Source organism: Chlorocebus sabaeus, chromosome 22 (genome assembly GCF_047675955.1).
Source record: "Chlorocebus sabaeus isolate Y175 chromosome 22, mChlSab1.0.hap1, whole genome shotgun sequence".
Classification (NCBI taxonomy): Eukaryota; Metazoa; Chordata; class Mammalia; order Primates; family Cercopithecidae; genus Chlorocebus; species Chlorocebus sabaeus.
The window spans coordinates 70,826,306-70,835,059 of NC_132925.1; positions in this window are offsets into that span (position 1 = coordinate 70,826,306).

Below are 8,754 nucleotides of genomic sequence, written 5' to 3' on the forward strand. Positions count from 1 at the left end.
TCTATTCTAACTGTTCAGACTTAAAGCAATATAAAATACTTAGATGTCATTATCTAAAATACTTATGATGGGATTGTTTTTCCTTGATAAGAAATTAATTGGTAATAAATCTGTATTAGAGGGAAGCTGGAAGTAAAAACAGACTGTGTCAACTTAATTTGGCTTTAGGGATAAGAAAGAAGCAGATGTTGGAATTAGCACTTTAGATATTAACCCTCCAAATCAGCATTTGGAGACAAGATGGGTTGTGGAATTTTTCATGGGAACTGGTAGATTCACCCATCTGAGGTCCATAGCTTTGATTACATTTTGGGACCTCTGAAATTTATAGAAAATTATACTTAGAAATAGGACTCATAATTTAAAATGTTCTTAACACCACAGTGCTCACAAATTTGCATGTCATTTGTGAGTATGGGGCATACTATACTAATCTTCTTTCTCTGGATTATGTCAATTTTGGTGGTATACATGCTGCCAAAGTAAGCACTAATAGCAAAAAGCCCAGGACTCAAGCGAGATGGGTTTTAGAATTCTTGTAAAATAATTATGTTGCCATAGGCAAGTCGTCTAACTTCTATGACATCAGTTTTCTCATCAGTAAAATGGGAACAATTGGTAGCTTCCCTGTGTGCTTGGTAAGGTGGAAAGTACTGTGGAAAGTTAAAAGCACTAGAGAAATAAAATGTGTATGTTAAGTCAGAAAACTATGACTTATACCACTGAGATAGTAAGTATTACAGATCCAAACCCCAACATATCAGCTAGCTTTTCTCTAAGAACATTCCTTAGAAATTTTTCCTAACAAAACAATCAAAGAAATATATGAAGACATTCATCAAAACATTACCAATGATGATGCAGTATTGGGACTAATCTCTAAATATCCAACAATAACAGATTGGCAAAATAGATTATGTTATGGCTATAGTAAGGAAAACTATACCTCTGTGAGGTTTCACAACATGTAATCTGCAAAAAATTGCAGACTGCGAAACAGTATTTTATTATATAACCCCAACTTTTGGTTTTGCTGAAATAAAATATATAGGAAAAATTGGAAATAGATAAAGCACTAATGATAAGCTCTGAGTGGATGAAGCATCGTTGACTTTTTATTTTGAGTGGAATTTTCTGTATTTTTGAATTTTTTTGTATAAAGCGCATATAACTTTTTTATTAGAAACATACACATGTACGTGTGTGTAATATATATCTGTGCCTCATTGATTCCCAACTGGTGCTAATTTTGAGCCCCATCCCCATCCCCAGCAAATGTTTGGCAATGTTTGGAGCTATTTTTGGTTGTCACAACTGTGAAATGCTATTGGTGTCTTGTGGGAAGAGACCAGGGATACTGCTAAACACCCTACAGTGCACAGGGAAGCCTCCCACAGTAAAGAATTATCTGGCCAAAATGTCAATAGTGCTGAGGTTGAGAACCCTGAGCATTTCCTCCTAGGACAGACCTCAGTTGTTGGTCTCACGAACAAGGGCTGAAGGCTAAGGGAGATTTGTCCACAGTGGTCTCTCCAGGTAATGCTCACCCCCATCTGACTTTGTTCTCTTCAAACCGTCTTCTCTTGCACTCAGCCCACGGAGTCTGTACCTAGTCTAAAGCTAGAGGGGAGGCTATTTTCCCCAATCTGTTGTTCAAGGTATGCCGTGGCTTTTTGATATTCAAAAGCCTGGCTTCCGGGGCTCAGAAACCCTTTCAAAACTATTATCTCTGGTGTGGGTTTCAGCAGCCTATTTTGAAACTCATAAGCCATGGCTTTGTCTCTTTGTTCTCAGAGTTTTGCTTTGGTATTTTTTTTCCTAGGGCTGTAAGCATACTGTCTTGTTGCTGCAATTTGTTGAGTGCAAGAAGGAAAGAAGGGTCATGGAGTAAAAGGAAGCACAATGGAATATTTAAAAAATCATCTCAGTGCATTTATTTATTATTTAAAATGTATGTCAGTGTGTGCTAATAACCTTAAAAAATAAAGTGCTGACATAATGAATCACACTTTACAGTTTTGTTTTTGTTAAGAATCTTATGAAAGTGTTAGAATGTTTTGAATTCTCTAGGGGCAAAATTAACTCAATTTGGAACCTTGTTTATCAAGACTGGGTGGAAGTGTCGCCTTGGGGTGTCGCCATATTCAACCTGATACCCACTTTTTTTTTTTTTAAAGAGATAAGGTCTTGTTCTGTCACCCAGGATAGACTACAGTTGCCCAATCTTAGCTCACAGCAGCCTCAAACTCCTGGGCCAAAGTCATCTTCCTGCTTTAGCCTCCTGAGCAGCTGGAACTACAGGTGCCTGCCATGACGCCCGGCTAATTTTTAAATTTCTTGTAAAGACAGGGTCTCATTATTTTTCCCAAGCTGGTCTTGAATTGCTGGCCTCAAGCGATCCTCTTGCCTTGGGCTACCAAAGTGTTGAGAATACAGGCATGAGCTATGGCGCCCAGCTGATACCCACTTTTTTATATTCTCCAGGTCCCATCTTGTTCTCTTCAGCCTGGTCTTTTAGACTTGTATTAATTTGCAAGGTTTGTTTAGAGATGCAAATGACTAAGGCAGATTGAATTTTTCAGGCCAGGCACACTGTGAGGGTAATGGAACGTGAGCATGGCAGGAAAATGATCAAATCCTAGAACACAAAGTACTTGAGGTTCCTTCCATCTCATGACACCTAGAAGCATGGTCACTGTGAACCTCTGTAAACTCTACCTCAATCTCGCTTCTGTTGATAGAATACTACAGTAGTCAGCGTTCTTCAGAGAAACAGAACCCATAGGATATATATATACACATAGAATTAAATATGAATATAAATTGTATGTATAAATTATAAGTATAGATTATATAAATAAATATAAATTATATATAAATAAATTTAAATACAAATTATATGTAAGTAAATATAAATATATATTATATATAAATAAATATAAATACACATTATTTATATATATAACAAACGTGAGATTTGTTGTAAGGTAATTGGCTCATGCAGTTACAGAAGCTGAGACTCCATGATCTGCCATCTGCAAGCTGGAGACTTAAGAAAGCCAGGGGTGTAGCTCAAAAGCCTGAGAGCTCCATAGCTGATGGTGTAGATTCCAATCCAAATCTAAAAACCTGAGAACCAGGAGTGCTGAAGGCAGGAGAATATCGATGTCCCAGCTCAAACAGTCAGCCAAAGAGTGAATTCAAACTTCTTCTGCCTTTTTGTTCTATTCAGGGCCTCAGTGAATTAGGTAATGCCCTCTCGCGTTGGGGACAGCCATCTGTTTTCTACTTAGTTTACCTATTCAGATATCAATCTCTTTCAGAAATACCTTCACAGACATATCCAGACATCATGTTTAACCAGATATCTGGGCATGCTGTGGCCCAGTTAATGCAACACATACAATTAGTCATTACTAGTATATAATGTGTAGAACCTTGCACAGAATGAGTGCCCAATAGATGAGGCTATCACAGTAATTCCCTAACTGTGTACTTTCACTTGGCAGCCTCATTCCCTTCTGTGGCTTCAATGAGTACCTCTAAGCATCTAAGCAGATGATTTTGAAATCCATGTCTCTACCACTCAAGGTTCTGAGGCAACTTGTAGTAGGGGAAAAGCATTCTTGACTTAGAGACTTTCTAGCTTGAAAAAAGTCACATTGAGAAACATCAAATATGTTCTCTGAGCCTCAGTTTATTCATTGGTAAAAATGGAGAAAATAAATACCTTCTAATGGAGTTACTACAGAGAGAAAATAAGACAATGTTGGTAAAATCACTAAATATGTTAGCCTTTTCTTACCTAGATATTCTACTCAAACACAAAATTTTCAAGCACTGAAGCTCCCAGTAAATTGAGTCAGTTACTTCCTGAATATCTCTTTTAGAGTTGCTGTGGTCTCAGATCTCCAACTCTGGAGACTGGCTTCTTCATATCTTCAATTGCACATTGTCCATAATTGTCTGTCATGTCTTCTATTTTATTATGACATTTAGTTCAGCTGCCCCAACCAAACGGCTCATTCTCTAGGGCCCCCATATTCAAATTCCAGGAAGAAAAGTCTGTTTGGCCCATGCAACTTTTCCAGTCAGGCCACACAAATCAGAGGCATTGGATAGGTGAACTGTACTTGGCTTAGGGCCTCAAACCTAATTTATTTAGCTGTTGCCACGAGGGTTGGTTAATACTGAACCTGGTTAATTGTTCAGTCAGGGCAGTGGGTAGGGCAGATTCCCACAATGGACATTAGTGAGCATTGTCCAACGTTCCTTCTTTTCTAGGAATTTCTAACCATGTAATGATAGTGGGGCTGCCATTCACTCCCCCCTGCCCAACCTGGGCATGGACATGGACTTGTGAAACAAGCTGGGCTAGATTTTTAAAAAGCGGAAGTCAGAGGAGAATTCTTATTGCCTTTAGGGTCACATGGCTGGAAGGGAATAGCTTGGGGTTATTGAATAACATTTCTCCTGCTTTTTGGATGTAGCCTCTTCTTTGTAAGAGAATGAGGCCAACTATAAAAAAAAGAAGAAAAAAAAAAGCTAAGAGATGGGGGAAGATATACATACACATACGTTCCTTCCCTGAATACTAATATCCAATTACACTTCTGGAACTTCTCAGTTATGTGAGCAGATAGCTGTCCCTTTTTGCCTATGCCAGTTGTGTTGGGTTTCTGTCACCTGCAACCAAGGGTTTTGGCTAGGAGGCTTTCTCGGGAGATGCTTGGCAGGCAGGCAAATGTCTAGTACTGCATCCAGATTGAAATCCATGGGATTTGAGGCCTATGGATAGATTTAGCTTCCCTGGCGAGAAAGTCCCTAATCGAGAGTATTCCAAATGTCAGATGTCCAAGTGAAGCCTCTTAAGTCCTACTTTAACATTCATGACCTTTTACTAAATAATGTTGTTCCAAGGTAGAGGCAAAAAACTCAAGTCCAAAAATAAAAGTCAAATGGCATGTGGTTTTTGTTCCATGTGTTAGAATACGATAAATAGAAAAAAAAAAAAAAAAGCTGGAATAAAATCCAATGCTTACTTTTCTGTTTTCTCCAAAACTTTGCACTAGAATTCTAAGGGAGTAGATAGGACAGGTAATGACCAGGAGCATGGTTTTTCTTCCCACCTTTATTTTGTCACAATATCAACTTGCAAGATACAAACTCAGCATGCTCAGAACCCAAGTTCCAAAGATATTTTAACTGTCAGCCCACCTTTGCCACCATCCTCACTAGATTGAGTCGTTTCAGGGGAAGCTGAGTTGGTGAACGGGGAAGGAAGAAATTCTCAGTATACATCATCATTCAGTGTGAGGCAGAGTGGCTGCCCCTTAGGTTTGCAGAGCAGAGAGAAAAGAGAACATTAAGGATGGAGTCAAGCTAGGCCCACGGTGGAATATGAAGGCACTACAAATCCTGTGTTTCTTTAGAATAGCATTCTCATTGGCCATTTCTGCCAATGGAGTCACACCTATTTTCATAAATCTCAGCCCCCTTCTGATTGTGTTGTGCCCCACCTTTCCAATTTTGCAATTTGCTTAAATAATTGTCCCAATATTTTTCTTTAATTGGAATCACCTTTGAATTTAGCCTCATTCCATGAAACCACAGGTTTGATATTCTCATTTAATTTTTTCTAATGTACATCAAAACAATTAAAACTATTAAAAATTCTTTGCATTTCAGATGAAGTGATTTTGCAACCCATCTGTGGAATAAAAACCGTATTTTGGAGAATACTGGGTTAATATATTGTTTCTTGTGTTACCACACAGATGTGCTACAAGTGTGGGAGGGATAATGGTTAGAAATTTTATTTATATCTGGAAATCATTAGCAGATTTGATACAGTTACCTGTTAGGGTCTAGAAGGTGAAGGTACAGGGAACCAGTAAATTATGATGGAGCAGATAGGGGTTAGAGAAACAATAATTTATTCCTTTTTTTTTTTTTTTTCTTCTTGAGGTGGAGTCTCGCTCTGTTGCCCAGGCTGGAATGCAGTGACTCAATCTTGACTCATTGCAATGTCTGCTTCCTGGGTTCAAGCGATTCTCCTTCCTCATCCTCTTGAGTAACTGGGACTACAGGCACACACCACCATGCCTGGCTAATTTTTGTATTTTTAAAGTAGAGACGGGCTTTCATCATTTTGGCCAGGCTGGTCTCAAACTCCTGACCTCAAGTGATCTGCCCGCCTCAGCCTCCCATAATGCTGGGATTACAGGCATGAGCCACCACACTCTGGCCTAGGGAAACAGTAATTTTTTGTTTATTATCTTTTTTCCTTGCTAGAGTGGCAGTCCTGTGAGAGTGTAATCTGTATCTACCTTGTTCACTAATGTGGGCTCGTAGGTAGCAGAGAGTCTGGCACATAGTAGACACTCATCAAGTATTTGTTGGAGGAAGAAGGTATGAACTGAATAAAGAGTCTCATCCAGGTTATTGTGGTATATATTTGTAAGTTCTTTGAGGTGTAGGATTATGGATTTTTCTTTTACAGCTTCATCTCAAGTACCTCATACAATATCTAGAACACATAAACAAAATTAAAAAAAAAATTTTGACCAAAATATGTTTAGTCTAAGTTTGGTAATTTGTGATACAAATTGAATCACATCTCCCATTTTCAGCTTTACAAATTTGATAATTTAGACATTTACAAGAACTTCCATTAGTTTTTTAAAGTTATTTTAAATTATGGTGAATGCACTTAGTAATAAAATGTACCAGTTTAATGATTTTTACGTGTACAGTTCAGTGGCATTAAGTACATTCAAACTATTGGGCTACCATCACTCCATCCATCCCTGAACTCTTCATCTTGCAAAATGAAAACTACATATATTAAACACTAACTTTCCATTCTTCCCTTCCTCTAATCCAAACTCATGCAACCCGTGGCCTGCAGGCCACATGTGGCCCAGGATGGCTTTGAATGTGGCCCAACAAAAATTTGTTAACTTTCTTAAAACATTATGAGATTTTTTTGTGATTTTTTTCAAAGCCCATCAGCTATCATTAGTGTTAGTGTATTTTATGGGTGGCCCAAGACAATTCTTCTTCCAATGTGGCCCAGGGAAGCCAAAAGATTGGACACCCCAGCTCTAGCTCCTGGCAACCACCATTATACTTTCTTTTTTCTTTTTTGAGACAAGGTCTCACTGTCACCTGGGCTGTAGTACAGTAGCATGATCATGACTCTCTGCAGCCTCAACCTCCTGGGCTCAAACAATACTCCCACCTCAGGCTCCCAAGTAGCTGGAACTATAGATGAGCACCGTCATGCCTGGCTAAGTTTTTAAATTGTTTTTGTAGAGATGGGGTCCCACTATGTTACCCAGGCTAGTTTAGAACTCCAGGGCTCGACCGATCCTCCTGCCTTGGCTTCCTGTAGTGCTGGGATTATAGGCATGACTCACACGATTCCACTTTCTGTCTTTATAAATTTGACTGGTCTCAGTACCTCACATAAATGGAATCATACAGTATTTGTTTTTTTGTGAATGGCGTATCTCAGCATGATGTCTCCAAGGTTCATCCATTTAGCATCATGTGGCAGAATAGCCCTCCTTTTAAAGGCTGAATTATATTCCATTGCATGCATGTATATATCACATTTTATTTATCTGTTCATCTATTGATGGACACTTGGGTTGCTTCTATCCAGAAAGTAATGTTGCTATGTATGTGGGTGTTCAAATATCTCTTTAACAAACATAACATTTAAACAAATTAGCAAAAGCATCAATGAAAATGAATTAATGAATGACATCACCAGCCTTCTGTATAGCTGAGTGCTATATGATCATATTGGGAGATGCTGGAGTGGAAGGGATGGACAGAAGAGAGGGTACCAAAAGGAGCATTATTTCTTTGATGATTCTATCTGGGGTTCATCCTGCTTGGAACCTAGCTTGTATTGCTCTGTGCAACAGCTCTTGTATGATTTCTAAAAGTGCCCTCCCACTGTGGTTTCATAAATCCTTCTTATGCTAATTTGCCCTGAAGTGCTGATCTTTACCAGGGCATAAATTATTGAAGCAGTTGTGGTCAGCAAAGAGAAGGATAGTGAAACCCACCTGAGCCTTCCAAAGCAAATATCCAGACACCTTGTCTGAGTTCCAGAAGTCTAAAACAAGTCTGACCAAGCCATCCAAGGCAGGAAGTCATTTAACGGCTAAAATGGCTACCCACTTCCTGAGCAAGGTGGAGGAATCCAGGATGCAATGAGAGAAGCCTCACATCTTTTCACTGTTGCAAGTTTTCCGGTCTTTTTCCCTGACCAGGACTGTGGGGAAGCCACGAGAATAGAAAGTTATTCACAAAGACTGGCTGAAGCCATTTTTAGATGTTCACTCTCAGGCAGGAGGATCTATTAGTATCTGTGTAAAGAGGGCCAGAGCTGGCATTGCGAAATTGCGTATAGCATTTGGTCTGGCAAGGGATGTGATATTCTTTACTATTTGAATAAGGGGCGGAACCCCTTAGTGTTGCGGCACTGTCAGTGTATGAGATAGGATGTCTGTCAAAGTAGGCTGAGCTCTAAGAAGCTTGACTTACATTTCCTTAGAGGTGTTGAAGAACAGACAGGCTGAAAACAAAACGAAAAAAATTATATATATCAGTTGTTTCATTTATAAAGTCCCTGCAGTTCCTAGTTTGAAGCAAGGGAAAACAAAGCAAATATCCGGCTAGAAAAGTGTACTTGAAAGCTAGAAGGCTGGGGTAAATAAAAAAAGTTAGAAAACACTG